General features: G+C 46.7%; 1 protein-coding gene across 17 annotated transcripts in view; it reads left to right on the top strand.

Moving 5' to 3' along the window:
• The window catches only part of TMC5 (transmembrane channel like 5), a 63,644-nt gene that overhangs the window by 4,957 nt on the left and 38,552 nt on the right, over window positions 1-20,135 (top strand). For 7 of the 17 annotated variants that reach the window (XM_005307202.5, XM_065558909.1, XM_065558914.1 and 4 more), the window contains exon 1: window positions 11,766-11,828. The exons of 2 other annotated variants lie outside the window; for them this stretch is intronic. The gene's annotated coding sequence lies outside the window, so the exon portion shown is untranslated. 8 more of the 17 variants (XM_065558901.1, XM_065558910.1, XM_065558915.1 and 5 more) reach the window with 4 other exon arrangements.

A 20,135-nucleotide genomic window follows, 5' to 3' on the forward strand; every position in this document is an offset into this window, starting at 1 on the left:
GAGTGAAAACTTTATAAAACAGAAGTGAGACAGTTTTTCTGTCTCAGTTGATGGAAAGGTACAAGAAAACAAACCTTGAAAATAATATTTGATCTTTTAGCTTTAATGTAAACTAGAGTTGGTAGCAGAGGTAAAGAAATGTTTATATTATGTTTGACCTGAAAGTTTTCCTTTAATCCTGTGCTCAGCTTTGCACAGAGGACTTATTTTCTGGAATACTTCATAATTAGATTTACGAAAGTTACCTGGAAGAGGAAAAGAAAAATATATTAATTTAAAGTAAAATGAAACTTGTGCTAAATCCCGCCATATCATTTGTGAAAGAGATTCTAGTCAGAGAATTTCTAATTGTACTGACTGCATTCTAATAGCTAAACACATCTTTCTGATTGATTCTCTGTAGCAGACATGAGTGAGTCACCACTGGGTAATGCTATAGGCTTTCAGGATGATGAGGTGGTAATGAATCACAGATGGAAGGAGAAACTTCATAGATCTTTCACTTGTGATTGGTTACCTCAGCAATACCAAATACACATTTTCAAAATGCTTTATGAACACTAACTAATCTTCAAGCTACTCTATGAAGTAGATAAGGCAATCAGTTTTCCCCATGTCTAAAATGTGGATAACAGATAGAGATGTTGACTCAGCTAGGTGGAAAAGTATGTGAACATCCTAGTGTAGTCAAAGCACGTTGTAGCGTTAACGCATTACCTGGTTGAGAGAAACATGTTAATGCCTCTGCACTGGGAAAAAGTGTGTATTTTAAGTGGCCCACGGCCACATAATAAATGACTGTCAGAGCTGAGCTTCTGACTATATTTCGCAAGGGGCAGTTTTCTTCCTCCTTTTGGAGCTTTTTAAAGTGCATTGCACAAGTATGTGTTTTCACAGATGAAACTTATGGATGGAAACAACTCTTTATGTCTGTAACTGCAACAGCATGGCTCTTTAGCCCCCTCTTGTGGCAGGGCAGTAGACTTCTGAGAATCTGCCTGGTGGCTCTGAGCTAACAAAGCTGTATTGCAGCTTAAGTGAGACTCCTGCATGGAGATTCTGGGTTTGATTCCTGCTGTTGACAGCACATCACCTTTCAGATGTTGAACTGTGGATAATCTCCAATCCATTTCAGGAGGTTTGAAATCACATAAAATGAAGCTTCTTATTGGTATTGTTGAAAAATGATTTCACTGCTATTGCCCAGCTCTAGTCCTAACTCCACAGTACACTAGAGAGGCTACTTGTGCCACAGTTGCCTAATAATTCATTTTTACTGTGGTAGAGGCTAGGAACAATCCACTGTGCTATGCATTGAGCAAACATGGAATAAGAGATGGTACCCGCCTTGAAAAGCCTACAGTCTAAATAGTGATTCTTCCAATGACATCCTTATCATAAAGAATTTCTTTCTATAAGTGTTACTTTTCTTAGCACTAAGAACAATTTCCTGAATGGAAGAAACAGTGCAACTGCTAATTAAAAACACCATCCTTCTGAACTTCCCAGAAAATCATAACTTTCCACATGACACAAAATTATCAGGTTAATGCCCCTCTAAAATCATTCTTTAAATTATAGAGTTGGTTGAAAAGGAATACATTTTAGTGGAAATTTGTCCCTTTTTATTGGAACACCTAGAAATTTTAAATGTTTTGTCCAGCTTTTACAATTATCACAGCAGCCTTCTGCCAGGTGGGAAGCCATGCATCTAAAATCACTTTAAATGATACTCCATGGATTCATAGCCTCCAAAAGCATAGGTGGTCTCGCTTTTTCCACATTATTGGTAAGACACACTTCTCTCCAATGGCTCAAGTAAAGAGGAGTTTGAATGACTGCTGACCACAGACTCTCCTGTTGCAGTGTGCTTTGTCATCACAGGGCTGAATCTCCATCCAGCAGCAGCCACCAAATTTCAAGGGACATTCTTTCTCTGGTGGTTCTTTCACAATACAACATTTAAAAAAAAAACATCAAATTCTTTCAAGTGAACTTCTCAACATAGGTCAGTCCTTCACCCTTTTTTCATTCAGTCCCGCTACTCCCTTGCTTTAGCGTGTAGTTTGGTCAGCGTGACAGCAGTTCCTAATTTGGTGGTACAACATAGCTACAGGCTAGTGCTTTACAGTCATGCCAAGAATGTGGCCTTAAAAAAGGTGTATTTTTATGGCATAACTCTAAAATTTCATTCAGAAACAGTACATTTAATAAGGGCATCTAATGCAACATAAACACACCGTAACCATCTCAGAAGCTTGTAAAAGCATCAACAGGTTGGTAACCAGCCAAAATAAGCCTCTGCCATCAGAATAACAAAGCTTCAGTAGCTCTTTAGAACTGCATGTCACAGAGTTTATCATGTATGTCAGGCAACCCTGTACTGACTGTTCAAGGTTGCTGGTTATTCTTTCATCCAAATATTTATAGAAGTCACAATTTTCCAGTTGAGCAAAGAGCTTAGCTCTTCCTTAGACTTTCAAAAGGTACTTGTAAAAATTCTCCCTGTCCTCTGCATGTTAAAAGGGCATCTCATGCCATGCTCACATAAAGGGCTAATGGCTAGGATAATATACCTAATTAATAATAGCATGTTTAAGAACAGAGACGGTGGCATCTAGTGGATAGGACACTGAACAGGGCTCAGGGAACCTGGGTTCTACTCCTGGCTCTGTTTCTGACTTTGGACAAGTTGTTTCCCTACCTTTTGCCTTTTTTGTCTATTTTGACTATAAGCTCTTTGGGGACAGGGTCTGTTTCACTATGTGTGTGCACAGTCCTAGCTCACTGCAGCCCTGATCTCAGCTGAGTCTCTAGCACTGCCATTATACAAATAATATGAAGAACAGAACCAGCACTAAATTCTACAGGTAGGACCCATTATTCCAAAGTAACTTTGCTGTCTGTATCTGAGTAAGCTAGAGCCTTGCAGTCAAATGTTATTGGATCATTCATTTCAAGTAAAATATGTATTTTATTCTAATTCTTTATTGAATGCGTTCAGACTCATTAATGTTTACATTTATTCATATTAACAAACAGAATTGAATAAAATACAAGTAGCTGATGCCTCATAAAAGGTGTATTAAATAAACTGACCTGTAATTTTAATCTGTTTAGAAACATAACATTTTCAAATCCTTGGCAGCTTAGATGAAAAGGTTTTGATTTTAATAATATTTAAAAAAACAGCTAAAGAAGACACCTCTCAACCTACTTTGCCCCACTTCTCAGAGTTTACATTTGTGGATTTGAGTCTTAAAGGAAGAAAGGGGAAAATTTGCCCTCATTGTCTTGTTTAGCTCAGCCATCCAAATGACTACCCTGTTATAATGCATTTGTATATGGCAGAAGGCAAGATTTATTAAATTGACTCTTTTGGGTCCTAATCTTACTCTAGGGTTACCAACTTTCTAATTGCACCCCTGCCCCACCCCTTCTCTGAGGCCCCACCCCCTGCCCACTCCATTCCCCATCTCTCTCGCTTGCTTATTTTCACAAGCTGGGGCAGTGGGTTGGGATCCGGGAGAGGGTGAGGGCTTCAGCACAGGCCAGGTATGAGGGATTTGGGGTGCAAGAGGGGGCTCAGGGCTGCAGGTTTGGGTGCAGGAGGGGTTTTAGGGTGCCAGATCTGAGCGACGCTCACCTCGGGTGGCTCCTCACAAGTGGCGACATGTCCCTTGGCTCCTAGGTGGAGGCGTGACCAGGTGGCTCTGTGCGCTGCCTCCACCCACAGGCGCTGCCCCCGCAGCTCCATTGGCCGTGGTTCCCAGCCAATGGGAGCTGCAGAGCCAGAACTCGGGGCAGGGCGGGGGCAGTGCATGGAGCCCCCCTGGCTGTTCCTTCATCTAGGAGCAGCAGAGACATGTTGCTGCTTCCAGGGAGCCATGCAAAGCCAGGTAGGGAGCCTGTCAGCCCCATGCCAACTGGATTTTTAATGACCTGGTCAGCAGTGCTGACTGGAGCCTGCAGGGTTCCTTTTCGACCTGGCGTTCTGGTCAAAAACTGGACACCTGGCAATCCTAAGACTCACTCCCATTTAAGTCAGTGCCAATCCTCCTGTTGATGTCAGTGGGTGAGGAATGGTGGATAGAACACATTCACGAGCAGACAGAACTTGAATGAAGAGACAATTCAATCCGTTTGGATTATAATTTTTTAAAGGCAATAACTAAGTCTGCACTTTTTTGTAAAGCCCCTAGGACTTGCGTGACCTATTTTTGTGCCTCTCGTGCTATCTTTTTGCCATGCGTACAGGAATGTTTTTCAGAACTTCTGAGTTCTTTTCCTAATTCTGATCCAGACTCGCTGTATGATCTTTTGCACATACAATGTTCAGTAAAGTTATGCAAGTGTGTAAGTCTCTGCAGTTTAGTAATGACTTAGTGGCATTCTTAAGAGATATTTCAAAGGAAGAGAGAAAATAAGTCATAGCGGGGGGAGAATTGTACTATGATCCCCAACCTGCAGTGAGCTTCTTTCAGGCACAGCTGTATCCCTGCAGCATGGAGCCTCTGTTTAGCTAAACTTGATCAGTTTTTTAGTTGAATACTATGGAAAGCACCCTGGGAACAGGCACCTAACAGAAGCACTTTTTTGTATAATGTTATACATCAAAATATATGAATATATTTCAGAAGTCTCCATGAAATACATAACATACTTGGCATCAAGCATTGGCCCTTCAGCTAGAGAATCAGCCAGCAAACCTTCAGACGGTGAGAAAAGAGAACCCCACCACTGCAGAAAACAAAATACCGCCAAGATAAACCCCAGCACCAGGCATTACAAAGTGGGCCCAGCACCAAGACTGAGGCCTGGTCTACACTACGGGTTTAGGTCGACTTTAGCGGCGTTAAACCGAATTAAGCCTGGACACGTCCACACAACGAAGCCCTTTCTTTCGACTTAAAGGGTCCTTTAAACCGGTTTCTTTACACCACCTCTGACGAGGGGATTAGCGATAAAACCGGTCTTTGCGGGTCGGAATTGGGGTAGTGTGGACGGAATTCGACGTTATTGGCCTCCGGGAGCTATCCCACAGTGCTTCATTGTGACCGCTCTGGACAGCACTCTCAACTCAGATGCACTGACCAGGTAGACAGGAAAAGACTCGCGAAGGTTTGAATTTCATTTCCTGTTTGCCCAGCGTGGAGAGCACAGGTGACCCCGCAGAGCTCATCAGCACAGGTAACCGTGATGGAGTCCTCCCAGGATCGCAAAAGAGCTCCAGCATGGACCGAACGAGAGGTACGAGATCTGCTCGCCATATGGGGAGATGAAGCAGTGATAGCTGAACTCCGTAGCAGTAAAAGAAATGGAAAAGTATTAGAAAAGATCTCCAAGGCCATGAAGGACCGAGGCCATAACAGGGACACACAGCAGTGCCACGTGAAAATTAAGGAGCTACGGCAAGCTTACCACAAAGCCAGAGAAGCAAACGGAAGGTCCGGGGCAGAGCCGCAAACTTGCCGCTACTACGCGGAGCTGCATGCGATCCTAGGGGGTGCAGCCACCACTACCCCAACCGTGTGCTATGACTCTCTCACTGGAGAAACACACAGGGAAGACGGTTCAGGGAACGAGGAAGATGACGATGGAGGTACTGTAGGTAGCTCACAGCAGCAAGGAAGCGGAGAAACCGGTTTCCCCAACAGCCAGGATATGTTTGTGACCCTGGACCTGGAACCAGTAACCCCCGAACTCACCCAAGACCCTCAGGGCACACAGGAGACCTCTGGTGAGTGTAACTTTGTAACTATTTGTAAACATTACAAAAAAAAAGCAAGCGTGTTTAATGATTACTTTGCCCTGGCAATCGCGGCCAGTACATCTACTGGAAAAGTCTGTTAACGTGTATGGGGATGGAGCGGAAATCCTCCAGGGACATCTCCAGAAAGCTCTCCTGGTTGAAATGGGGTGATTTTATTAAGGGGACATTCAGAGGCGCCCGTTCCTGCTCTTCTGACCAGAAATGTTCCCCGCTGTTAACCACGCGGTGGGGGGAGGGGTGAAGTGATCATCCCAGAGAATCATGTGTGTGTGGGGGGGGGGGGGTTTACTTGTGTTTCTGCCGCATGTTAACCGGGAAACCGCAGCCCCCTCCTTTTACATTGAAACCCCATTTTAAATGGACAACCCAATTCATCCTTGATATGGGAAATGCGCTGCTGTTTGCAACCTTTCCCGCATGTTAAGAAGGTTAAAAAAGCCAAAACACTGTGGCCTACGATGGCTGCCTGCAAGCCGAAATATGCGACCTTGTAATGAAAGAGTGTACCCATTGTTCTCTAAAATGTGTCTTTTTTAACCACCTCTCCCTTCTCCTCCGCCAGCTGCAAATGTTTCTCCTTCGCAGAGGCTCGTGAACATTAGAAAGAGAAAACATAGGACGAGGGACGAGATGTTCACGGAGCTCCAGATGTCCGCCCAGGCTGATAGAGCACAGCAGAATGCGTGGAGGCAGTCAATGACGGAGATGAGAAAAGCCCAATATGAACGAGAGGAGAGGTGGCGGGCTGAATCGCGGGAAGAACAGAGCAAGTGGCGGGCTGAAGACGATAGGTGGCGTCAGCTTGCAGACAGATGGCAAGAGGCAATGCTCCGTCTGCTGGAGCATCAAACTGATATGCTCGAGCGTATGGTTGAGTTGCAGGAAAGGCAGCAGGAGCAGAGACCGCCGCTACAGCCCCTGTGTAACCAACAGCCCTCCTCCCCAAGTTCCATAGCCTCCTCACCCAGACGCCCAAGAACACGGTGGGGGGGCCTCCGTCCACCCAGTCACTCCACCCCAGATGATCGCCCAAGCATCAGAAGGCTGGCCTTCAATAAGAGTTAAAGTTTTAAAATGCAGTGTGTCCTTTTCCATCCCTCCTCCCCCACCCATCCCAGGCTACCTTGGCAATTATCCCCCTACCTCTGTAAGGAACTAATAAAGAATGCATGAATGTTAAAAAAAAATGACTTTATTGCCTCTGCAAGCGGGAGGGGAGGGTGGGGTGGGGTGGTTGGTTTACAGGGAAGTAGAGTGAACCGGGTCGGGCGGGGGGGGTTTGGAGGGTTCATCAAGGAGAAACAAACAGAAGTTTCACACAGTAGCCTGGCCAGTCACAAAACTCATTTTCAAAGCTTCTCTGATGCGCACCGCGCCCTGCTGTGCTCCTCTAACCGCCCTGGTGTCTGGCTGCGCGTAATCAGCGGCCAGGCGAGTTGCCTCAACCTCCCACCCTGCCATAAAGGTCTCCCCCTTACTCTCACAGATATTGTGGAGTGCACAGCAAGTAGCAATAACAATGGGGATATTCTTTTCGCTGAGGTCTGAGCGAGTCAGTAAGCTGCGCCAGCGCGCTTTTAAACGTCCAAATGCACATTCCACCACCATTCGGCACTTGCTCAGCCTGTAGTTGAACAGGTCCTGACTCCTGTCCAGGCTGCCTGTGTACGGCTTCATGAGCCATGGCATTAAGGGGTAGGCTGGGTCCCCAAGGATCACGATAGGCATTTCAACATCCCCAATGGTCACTTTCTGGTCCGGGAAGAAAGTCCCTTCCTCCAGCTTTCGAAACAGAGCAGAGTTCCTGAAGACGCGAGCATCATGTACCTTTCCCGGCCATCCCACGTTGATGTTGGTGAAACGTCCCTTGTGATCCACCAGGGCTTGCAGCAGCATTGAAAAGTACCCCTTGCGGTTTACGTAGTCGGTGGCTTGGTGCTCCGGTGACAAGATAGGGATATGGGTTCCGTCTATGGCCCCGCCACAGTTTGGGAATCCCATTTCAGCAAAACCATCCACTATTGACTGCACGTTGCCCAGAGTCACTACCCTTGCTATCACCAGGTCTTTCATTGCCCTGGCAAATTGGATCACAGCAGCCCCCACCGTAGATTTGCCCACTCCAAATTGATTCCCGACTGACCGGTAGCTGTCTGGCGTTGCAAGCTTCCACAGGGCTATCGCCACTCGCTTCTCAACTGTGAGGGCTGCTCTCATCTTGGTATCCTGGCGTTTCAGGGCAGGGGACAGCAAGTCACAAAGTTCCATGAAAGTGCCCTTACGCATGCGAAAGTTTCGCAGCCACTGGGAATCGTCCCATACCTGCAGCACGATGCGGTCCCACCAGTCTGTGCTTGTTTCCCGGGCCCAGAATCGGCATTCCACGGCATCAACCTGCCCCAGTGACACCATGATTTCCACATTGCTGGTGCCTGTGCCTTGTGAGAGGTCTATGTCCATGTCAATTTCCTCATCACTCTCGTCGCCGCGCTGCAATCGCCTCCTCTCCTGGTCCGGGTTTCGCCTTGGCATGTCCTGGCTCTGCATATACTCCAGGACAATGCGCGTGGTGTTCATAGTGCTCATAATTGCCACGGTGATCTGAGCGGGCTCCATGATCCCAGTGCTAGCTATGGCGCCTGGTCAGAAAAAAGGCGCGAAAGTAGTATCTGATGGACCAGGAGAAGGAGGGAGGGCGGGAGGGAGGGAGGGCCGAGTGACGACATGGCGTACAGGAACAGGGAGAAACACAAACAACTGTCACACAGAATGGTCCCCCCAAAGATTAAAATGAAAACCCTGGGCTTAGCAGGCCATTGATTTCACGGAGGAAGGGGAAGCATATGAATACAGAACAAATCTATTTTTTACATCTTAAGGTGGCAGCCGACGGTGCAGCATGAGTGACAGCCATACCCATACCAGTACGACGATGACGGATACCAGTCATAAAATACCATCATCTGCAAAAAGGCAAGGGGCTGCTGCTGTGTAGCAATGCAGCCCCACGCCTGCCAGCCCCACGTCCGCCAGCACCCAGCATCGCCCTCGGCCTCTTCTGGGTGCTTAGCAGACAATACTGGGCAATTGGCAGAAAATAGTATATTACGACTGGTAGCCATCATCATCGAAACAGTAGCATGTCTGCCCAGGTGGCCATGATTGACAGCCACACCAATACGATGACGACGGGTACCAATCATAATATACCATCGCCTGGCAAGGGGCTGGTGCAATGCAGCCCTACGGCTGCCAGCCCCATGGCTATCACTCATGCTACACCGTCTACCGCCAAAAGGCAGTTAGCAGCTGCTGCTGTGTAGCAATGCAGTCCCACGTCTACCAGCACCCAGAGGACATATGGTGACGGTGAGCTCAGCTGAGCTGAGCGGGCTCCATGCTTGCCGTGGTATGTTGTCTGCACAGGTAACCCAGGTAAAAAGGCGCGAATCTATTGTCTGCGTTGCTGTGACGAGGGGGGAGGGGCCTGACGACATGTACCCAGAACCGCCCGCGACACTGTTTTGCATCATCCGGGCATTGGAATCTCAACCCAGAATTCAAAGAAAAGGCGCGAACCGCTTCTCGGCTCTCTGAGCTGTGGCGCAAACGTAGTATCTGACGGACTAGGGGAAGGAGGGAGGGCGGGCTGAGTGACGACATGGCGTACAGGCACAGGGAATTAAAATCAAGAATGGTGGCTGTGCATCAGGGAGAAACACAAACAACTGTCACACAGAATGTTCCCCCCAAAGATTAAACTGAAAATGGGGAACTGGGCTTAGCAGGCCGTTGATTTGACGGAGGGAGGGGGAAGCAAATGAATACAGAGCAAATCTATTTTTTACATCTTAAGACGACGGTGCAGCGTGACTGATAGCCCTCGGCATCTTTCTGGGTGCTTGGCAGCAAATACGGGGCGGCGTATGACGATGGTCTTCAGGCCTATTGCACAATCGGCTGCTCGGGGAAGACTCTGCTAACGTGCGATGACCCGACTTGTAATAGGACGGCTAATAGTCGTAATACACCATTTACTGCCAAAAGGCAAGCCCCACGGCTGCCAGCACCCAGATCGCCGATGAAGGCTACCAGTCTACTGCACCGTCTACCGCCAAAAGGCAGTTAGCAGCTGCTGCTGTGTAGCAATGCAGTCCCACGTCTGCCGGCACCCAGAGGACATATGGTGACGGTGAGCTGAGCTGAGCTGAGCGGGCTCCATGTTGTCTGCACAGGTAACCCAGGTAACCCAGGTAAAGAGGCGCGAATCTATTGTCTGCCGTTGCTGTGACCGGGGAGGGAGGGGCCTGACGACATGTACCCAGAACCGCCCGCGACACTGTTTTGCATCATCCGGGCATTGGTATCTCAACCCAGAATTCAAAGGGGCGGCGGAGACTGCGGGAACTGTGGGATAGCTGTGGGATAGCTACCCATAGTGCAATGCTCTGGAAGTCGACGCTAGCCTTGTACTGTGGACACGGTCCGCCGACTAGAGCACCTAGAGCATTTTATTGTGTGGACACACACAATCGGCTGTATACAACCGATTTCAATAAAACCGGCTTCTATAAATTCGAACTAATTTCGTAGTGTAGACGTACCCTAAGAGGCCTGGTCTTCAGGATAAAGGGTGTGTTCGAACATGTGTTAAGTACTGTACTTAACACCCCTGTCTGCATAGTGGCTGGGAGGTGCTTCCCAGCACCTAGACAGACAGGCCCTGGAGCCATAGCAGCTGTGTGTGGCCATGGCCACATTGGCAGCGGTTATGTCTAGCCCAGGAGTGGGCAAACTACAGCCCAGGAGCCGCATCCGGCCCTCTAGACATTTTAATCTGGCCCTTGAGCTCCCGCTGGGGAGTGGGGTCTGGGGCTTACCCCACTCCGCACAGCTCCCAGAAGCAGCGGCATGTCCCCCCTCTGGCTCCTACGCATAGGGGCAGATAAGGGGCTCCACATGCTGCCCCCACCCCAAGCGCCATCCCCGCAGCTCCCATTGGCCAGGAACCACAGCCAATGAGACCTGCAGGGGCAGCACCTGCAGACAGGGCAGTGCTCAGAGCCGAGGAAGGACACGTGGCTGCTTCTGGGAGCTGCTTGAGGTAAGTACTGCCTGGAACCTGCACCCCTGACCCCCTCCTCCACTCCAACCTCCTGCCCCAGCCCTGATCCCCCTCCTGCCCTCCAAACCCCTTGGTCCCAGTCTGAAGCACCCTCCTGCACCCCCAACCCCTCATCCCCAGCCCCACCATAGAGCCCGCACCCCCAGCCAGAGCCTGCACCCCTTGCTGCACTCCAACCTCCTGCCCCAGCCCTGATCCCCCTCTGAACCCCTCGGTCCCAGTCTGAAGCACCCTCCTGCACCCCCAACCCCTCATCTCCAGCCCCACCCTAGAGCCCGCACCCCAGCCCCCAATTTCGTGAGCATTCATGGCCCACCATACAATTTTCATACCCAGACATGCCGACGGGCCAAAAAGTTTGCTCACCCCTGGTCTAGCCCCAGACTATAGACCCGCCCGCTGCCCTGCTAGGGTACCCACTCAGCACGTGGGCACCTACATGTTAAAACAGCAACAGCCCCGTCTACACTAGGGTTCCAGCCCGTGTTAGAATTCCCCCGTCCCCCAACTAAGCTGGGTTTTGGGTGGTTACTGATCGCGCCCTAACCCTGTGCCGGGCAGCTCCGCGGGAAGGCTGAGCGCCTCTCCCTCGGCGAGAAGCACAACTCCCCGCGGCAGAAGCCGGGGGCCCGGCTGCAGAGCGCAGCCACCCACCCGAGCAAAGCGCCCGCCTCGGACGTCCCGAGCAAAGCGCCCGCCTGCTAGCCAGCGGAGCGATTCGCCCCCTCCCCGCCCCCGGGAGGTGCGAGCGGCCAGCAAGTCCTGCTGGATTTCCGGGAGTAGCGGCTCTGCAGGTGCGTGAGAAGCGCGCACTCTGCTCTGCCCAGCCAGCCGGGGGGCTCGGATCACCGCTGTGACTGGGCCGGCGGCGGCTCCATCCCTCCCTCTGCACTGTGCAGGCCGGAGAGCGGATCCCAGCCCACCTCCTGGGTAAGTTACAGAAGCTTCTCTCTGCCTCTCTCCTCTTCCCCCAACGCCCCTCAGCTTAGTCCGGGCGGAGGGGGGGGGGGCAAATCTGGTATTAACTGTATGGCGGTTGCATCCCCTCTGGGGATAGGTGGTGGCAGCAGAGTTGGCTCTGACCTTACTGTGTCGGGGAAGGAGACCCGCTCTAGAACGCTGGGGTGAAAGCTCTGTCCAAGCTGTTAACTTTAGACTGTGTCATTCCAGTTCGTGCCACACCAAGGCAACCATCTAAACGCTGCTTTGCTAACCTTTGGACCTATTGACCCATGAGGAAGCGAAAGGAATAAATTGGGCTAATGGGGAAAGTTCGGACCATCAGTGATAAGGAAATGTTATTGAAGAAGGGCAGGTTTATAGCGTTGTTGTCAACAACAATCAGTAAAGTTTACCAGGCTCTCAAGACTGGGGGGAGGGATAGCTCAGTTGTGAGTTCAATCCTTGAGGGGGCCACTTGGGGATCTGGGGCAAAATCAGTACTTGGTCCTGCTAGTGAAGGCAGGGGGCTGGACTCGATGACCTTTCAAGGTCCCTTCCAGTTCTAGGAGATGGGATATCTCCATTAATTTATTTAATTTATTTTATTTATTTAAGACCATGTAGGGATCTGAGCGCTATCTTGTTGTGGAAAGGTGATTTCTATTGCTATTTTCAGTGGTTTAGAAGTTCATTATATTTTACACTCTCTCTCCTTCTCTATATGTCTAGAGAGGGAGGGAGAGCAGAAATTTAGAGGTCAATGTACACCGGGATATTTTACAAGTCAAATAATATGGAGTAGTACTGAGCTTCATATGAAAACGTACGTGCTATAAAGTTCATTCTCTAGTTCACAGAAAGATGTAAACACATGCAAAATATAATTTAAAAAAATTGGATTAAGGCCTCCATGAAACAGGTAGGACAGATTATCTGAACTCTGTTAAATTTAAAAAGCTTCTAAACCTTGCTATTAACTTAGAGGGACCAAAAAACCTCTGTATCCTATACGCTCAGTGAAATGTTCTGCCTCTTTTAGACTAGGAGCTAACATGGAAATGTAGATCCGTGCTGGTGCTATGTGCTGTTGGTAGCCTGTGCTATACACGAGGTCAGACTAGATCAGGGGTTCTCAAACTTCATTCCACTGCGACCCCCTTCTGACAACAAAAATTACTACATGACTCCGGGAAGGGGGACTGAAGCCTGATCCCCATTGCCATGAGCGGGAGGGCGAAAGCTGAAGCCCGAGCCCCACTGCCCGGGGCGGAGGGCAAAGCCAGGAGGAGGGCCAAAGCCAGAGCTTGAAGGCTTCAGCCCTGGGTGGGGGGCAAAAGCCAAAGACTGAAGCCCTGGGCGGCGGGGCTTGGACTTTGGTTTCAGCCCCAGGCTCCAGCAAGTCTAACACCAGCCTCAGTGACCCTATTAAAACGGGATCACGGCCCACTTTGGGGTCCTGACCCACAGTTTAAGAACTACTGGACTAGATGATCATCAGGTGATCCCTTCTGGCCTTAAACTCTATGATTCTATTAACGACACGAAAGGTCTCCAGGGCAATGACACCACTGAGGTTTGATCCTGCTTGTATTGGAGTCAGTGGCAAGACTTCAATTGGCGCAGGATTGGGTCCTTGCTGAATAAGCTGCAGCAATTTTCCTCCCCACTGTAGATGTTAACCCCTTGCTGTGCATTCAGTTTAAAAGAGTCGCTCCTTGCTAGAGGATGTTGTAAAGGACAAGACTGTAACAGGGTTAAAAAAAAGAACTTGATAAATTCATGAAGGATACGTCCATCAATGGCTATTAGCCAGGATGACCAGGGATGGTGTCCCTGGCCTCTGTTTGCCAGAAGCTGGGAATGGGCGACGGGATGGATCGCTTGATGATTATTTGTTCTGTTCATTCCCTCTGGGGCACCTGGCATTCGGCACTGTTGGAAGACAGGATACTGGGCTAGATGGACCTTTGGTCTGACCCAGTATGTTCTTATGTTCTTAAGGGACAGAGTCTGATACCCTTACTGCAATATAGTAGCAGTCAACTTCAGTTAGTTCCCCTGACTTCAGTGGGACTACTTGTAGAGTGAGGTACCATTCAATGGATACAGAAATCTAGCCCCTAGTTATAGGTTAATATAGAGCAGTGTTTCTCATCCGGTGGATTGCAACCTCCCCCCAGGAGGTCAGAAGGCATTGAGTTGTATTACAGTAGATAGCAAAGAATATCTTGCTCTTACACACTCTTTACCCTTCAAGGTCAGGTACTCTCTATCAGCCTCACACACATACAAAAATTAGGTAGGCTTCTGATTATCACTGATACCTTTTTAAAAAAAAATATTTGTTACTCTTGCTTTAATAGTAACTATAAGGGGATTGTCCAATTTGTTGACTTTGAATAAGGGGTCACCAACCAGAGAAGGCTGAGAAACACATAAGTAGAGGATCAAATAAAAACACTCAGACTTTGGTGCGAACGCTTGGCTGCTTTAGTCTGAGAGACCTTGATTCACTGGAATAGCACCTGTTCATTTGCCAAAGTTGGTTCGCCACTGCAGCCCTGCAGTTTGGCAATGACATATTTGTTACTGCAATGGGAACATCCTATACAGTGCAGTCTGACTTAATTTGTATAGAAATTTATCCTCTGCCCAGAAAGGGATTGTTAATCAAATTACCCTTGGTAGTATGATATTACAGTTACTGTATTGGATCTACAGAGCTAAAAGCACAAGTAGTTCCACCTTGAGCTATGTAGCTAAGTCTTTCTAGCTGGGGCTGTAACAGATTTGTATCCTCTGTGGACTGGGTACAGAGGGGGATGGGTAATGCACTCACCAATGTGTTGCACTGTATTTTCAGTACTCATGGCTTGTTTTAAAAAGCAATTACATTTTGTTGTCCGAGAACTGGATACAAGGAAGTGGACAGAAATAGCTATGACAAGTGGATAGTTTTTCTGTTACAAAACATAGTTTTCTATGTACTGAAATCACTTCTGAACTCATTCATTGCAACACAGTGTGCGTGTGTGTGTGTGTGTTTCCCCACTTGAGTCTGATGTTTTAATTTTGAAAATAAATGAACTCCCAGAGGTAGCCACACAAATAGTAGTGAGGTTACATCATTCTAAAAAGGAAGTTGGGAAAGGTATCTTTTGAAGCTTGAAGACAGTAAATGTCTTTACCATTCTTATAAAATTATAACTTCTTCAATTTACATCGGTCTTTTCAATTGGACCAGTTGATGAGGCTCTTGAAACTGATACATCTCATTAAATTATAATCTGAAACGGGCAACAAAATTGGTTAGGCTTACTTTACCAGTGCAGAATAAAGAAGCTGATGCAAAACAAAAGGAACCAGTCTATTAAAATTAAACATACAATAGTTAAGACTTTTTACCATATTATTGTACTATGATGTGTCTTTCCGTGTATAGTTATAATTCCAAACTTTCATTTTCTTTTGTCCAAACCCAGTTTCTTCTAACAACAGTATTCTGTTGACTGTAGCTGTCAGTGCTGGTTAGTGTAAAGTAGGAATTGCAAGATCGAGTCTGCATTTAAAAATAAACAGTAGTTCTGTTCTGCTTCATAGAATGCATCAGTGCATAGTTTGGAATGGACTCTTACTTACATGTGATCCTAGATATAACTGTGATGGGTGCCTTGGAAATATACATAGCTGGTTTGATCTAATTATGGGCTGGATAAAGTCTTTCGAGTTCTGTAAGTAGGGGCACAGCACAAGATTCAACTGATCTTCCTTCTGATTCTTTAGCAGAAATCTCTCCCCTTGCAGGATTCACAATTTCTTACTCCTACAAATCTTTCTTTTTCTTTCTGATGCATCACCCTACCTTTCAGTTTGGCTATTTCTAATGTTAATAGATAAAACATTTTAGGACCCCTTTTTCCCAATCAGAGGAAGTTTGCACAGAATGGTGTAGCCTTTAATTTTATTTAAACTGAATTCTGTAATGTGGTGTTACACCACTGTGGGTTTGGCTCTGGCGACTACAGTTTCAAGCTTAACAGAGTGAAAATCACCTCTGCTACTTTCTTTAGAGTGAGTTTCTAGGAGCACACAAATACCAAGGGTAGTGACCACACATACATTCACCAGTACAAAGTCTAGTCTATTTTACAAGTTTTAATAAAGTTACAATGAAAGTTATAATTAACCAAGCATATAGAAATTCTATGCAGACCTATGCACAAGTTGCAAATATAGTTATACTCCCATCCGTAACAATACTGTTAGGGTCTGATGGGTCTCCCATGGCTTGATCATCAGTAGCGGGAGGGTTCCTGTTGAAGTCTCCCATAAGGAGCTCAATTTTCCTGTTCTGGGCTTCCCCTTTTTATAATATGATTCTGTCTATACCAGGGGTCTCAAACTCAAATGACCATGAGGGCCACATGAGGACTAGTATATTGGCCCAAGGGCCGCATTTACTGACACCTCCCCCCCGCCGCCCTTGGCCCCACTCCCACTCCACCCCTTCCATGAGGCCCTGCCCTTGCCCCACCTCTTCCCTGCCCCCATTCCAACCCCTTCCCCGAAATGTTTAATAAAAGCAAAAAATAATGGGTTGCATGGACTCTGCTCTTGATCAAAGTATATCAAAAATTTGATATTTGCATACAGATAAGTTACTTTCAATGCCATTCTGTTATATTGATATTGGGGATATTACTATGTAATGCAGGGCAAAGTAAGCATGGCAGCTAGCCGGAGTTCAAAATGGAAGAAGAAGGGGATAAACAGTCCACAGTATAGGAGAAGTTAACCATTTTACCGTCAATCCTCAGTCAGAAATGGAGTATGGAATAGACTTTGGCTCTGGACATGAAGAGGAAAAAGCAAATGCATTCCAGTGCTTTGCAAAATCTTCAAGACTTACTGCAAGAACCTCAAAATTGGGTCATGTCATGCTACTATCATGCTGCATTGGGTTCTAGCCTGGTGAGTTGGAATAGATCATATGGTATGTATTTGATTAGCTGGGCCTGTCTCATGTCATGTGACCAAGGAATCAGGCCATCTCAGTGGAGCCCTTGCTAACTGATTGCTCAGAGAGGTTGTGTTGTGGTTGAGTTGTGATCCACTGGCCTTCTGTAATTGCCCCAGTTCAGGCCTGATGATGCAAGGCGCAGCACCTTTGGGCTATTGGGTCCTTTCCAGAGAGCACCCCACTCTGCGAACCCCATTTGAATCAAATTTGGAAAATGTCCACATATCTGGAGTGGCTGAAGTATGAGTTACGACAGTGCCTTAAAAACACGCATGTGTGCATATGTGCACACATCCTTGTGGAATGGCAAGGAAAGGACCATCTGCTCTGTTGCTACTGTACATTTTCAAATTCAGTATTACAATGATAGTTAACTCAACAGTCCCAAAACAATGAGGGAAACAACATTAGTGCATGAGATAGGACATGAGAGAGTTATAAACTCTATACTGCACCACCTCCAGGATTATCTTCTCAGACCGTGTGTGTGGTAGGTGAAGTCTGGGTAGGCATGGCAAGAAGTGGAAATAGTGGTACAGTGTCTGAATCTTGCTTACTGTGCTTATGAAAACATAGCCATTTGCACTGTGCTTGATCTACGAAGATTGGCAGGGTGGGAGAGAAAAATGTGGCCATTGTATATCAGTCAGCTGGCTGCACTGACTTGCTCCTGCCAATCTGGAAACATGTTAAGTCAAAAATTAAAGCATCAAGGAAGCAAGAGACAGATTAAAAAAGAGAAATCGATTTCTAGAGGAATCTCTAGTTTCTAGACAACTGAAAATGACTTCAAAATATAAGTTTAGCCGTAAGAATTATAAATGTGTAGAGGCTTTACTTTTTGGGTTGGGGAGTCTACCTGTGTGGGGGCGGAATAGGGGAAGAATATTGTGGTCTTCATGAAATTTAGTAAATTATTTGTGTATGTTGCTTATATCCACCCCTATTCAACAAATAATTCTAAAGAACCTGTTTTAGTCCCGTAGAAGTCAGTAGGACTTAATCATATGCTTAAGGTTAATCCCATTTAAGTGCTTTTCTGAATAAGGCTTGGCTGCTGAACTGTGCTGAAATCCGGACTCACTTTCCCTCTCATGACCCTTATCTCTCACTTATCACAATCAAATTGATTGCCACTAAAACTAGCTGTCCTTCAGTGTGAAGTCACGGGATCTTTCATAACCTACACAATGCAGGCTCTTTCTATCTTGAAACAAGAGGCCAGTGTAACAGTGAAAATGACGTCAAGGTCTCAGATACACCCGACAGCTTAAATAAAACTAGATCCTGATAGAAAGTCAAGTCACAGCATTTGTTGCTGTGGACCTAGTCCTGCACCTACTTACATAATTGATAAAGTTCCCACAGACATCTGTGGTGCGTGAATCAGCTGTTTTTTCATGGTTATCTTGCATAACCTTCAGCTTAAGTGCTCGCCAGAGCCTGGCTGCCTCTTAGAGTTTTATCTCACGGGGTCTGACTGGCTTTGTCACTAGTTATTTTGCTTCAGAGAGAGACACTTCATTAGATACCACTGCGTTGGATCAAATAGGACTTGCCTGATCTGGTGAGTCAGCAGAAGAGCAGTGTAGAATCCTAGAACCTGATACCCTGTCACAATATTCATCTCTTTTAATATCAATTTCAGACTGACAAACTAATGAAAATGTGCTAGTCATGAGAGATCTTTCCATATGGAACTGGGTAGAGTATATTAAACAGGAAAGGAATCCATAATATAAAAACTCAGAGGGTGACAATAAAGAACGAACCAGCCGGGCCTTATGTAAACTAACGGCTACTTGTGGGAAAGAGTGTAGTTTAATCTGCTATATCAAATATTAGTGGTTCTTGGATGACTGACATTGCTTTTGTTCTTGGTTATTAAGTAAAATATACTGTAGTAGTTCCTTATAGTTCATACTACTATTGTTGGCTTTAAAAAAAAGATCTTCAAGTTAACTTCTAGATTGGCTTCTTTTTTTAACTTCAGGATTTGCATAACTACAATCAGACACTTTATTTGTATACCAACACTGCTAGGAGTACAATGGCAGCATTTGGTCATGCTTTAACTAATTTGTTTGAAACTTGATAAGACTGGATGTGCATGTTTACTTACACCTTCCTGTGTGATTAACATTCTAGGGGAGGATTAGTGTCTACAGAATGAAATCCCCATATCTGCAGAACTAGGTCCTGGAGCTGCCTTACCACATGCGTTTTAGAGGGAGGGAGGGAAAAAATGGCTATTCTTTTGTATCTTGACCCAGAAAAAAATGAGCCTGTTGCCTACAAAAGGCTCTGAGGTTCCTGAACTGTGTAACCCTAGAGGCTATTTACTGATCAAAAGGAAAGAGCCCACTCCCTAATGGTTGTCTATCCATCTTATATGGCCCCCATTACCATAGTATGTGAGCATCACCCAGTCTTTAATGTATTTAGCCTTGCAATAGGTCTGCAAGGTTGGGAATTGCTATTATCCCCATTTTACTGATGAAACACTAAGGCACTGAGACACAAGTGACTTTCTGACCATCAGATAGGGAGTCTGGTGGAGAAGGGACTTGAACTTAGGTTTCTTAAGTCCTAGCTAGGGCCCTAACCACTGGACCAGCCTTCCTCACTGTGAAGCTGAGACTTCCTGAATGACTCAGTAATGCCCCTTAATCTTCCCCTCCACTCTCTTCCCCTTCCCTCCCCTCTCCCAAACAGTAGTTGTTCTCCTGTGAAGATTCATTCAATCAGAGAAGAATTTTCGAAGTTAGACTAGTGTAAAAATATTTAGCTCTTGCTGACTGAGAGGACCACATCAGAGGTCAAAGGGAAGGAAGGAGTCACATGGCCTGACAATAACGCCACACTTCCTCTCCAATGAACCTTGGTGAAAAGGCAATGACCTGGGCCCCATTCCACACCAGCTCCTCCTGGAAATTCATGGAGAGATCTTGGTCCTGGTTGCACTAGTAGAACCTAAACAGAACGGAATGGAGAGCTGTGGGGCCTGGGACCTACCTTTTATGAGTTTGTCTCTCAGGGTTGCTCTGCAAGTCCTCATGGCTGAGCTTTATTTTTTAGGGGGAGCAAGAAGAAGAGGTGGTATGTGGATTTTTGTGTCTGGCTGACCTTTTCCCATGGGGAGGTAGGCATGCTGTGAAGGACTCTTCTGTTGCCTTTCCAAGAGCATTGTATGTCTCAGAAGTAGAGTTGGTCAAAATTTTTCCAACAGAACAGTCTTTCGTTGGAAAATGCTGATTTGGTGCTCCCAAATCAAA

This window comes from Chrysemys picta, chromosome 10 (assembly GCF_011386835.1).
Source record: "Chrysemys picta bellii isolate R12L10 chromosome 10, ASM1138683v2, whole genome shotgun sequence".
Taxonomy (NCBI): domain Eukaryota; kingdom Metazoa; phylum Chordata; order Testudines; family Emydidae; genus Chrysemys; species Chrysemys picta.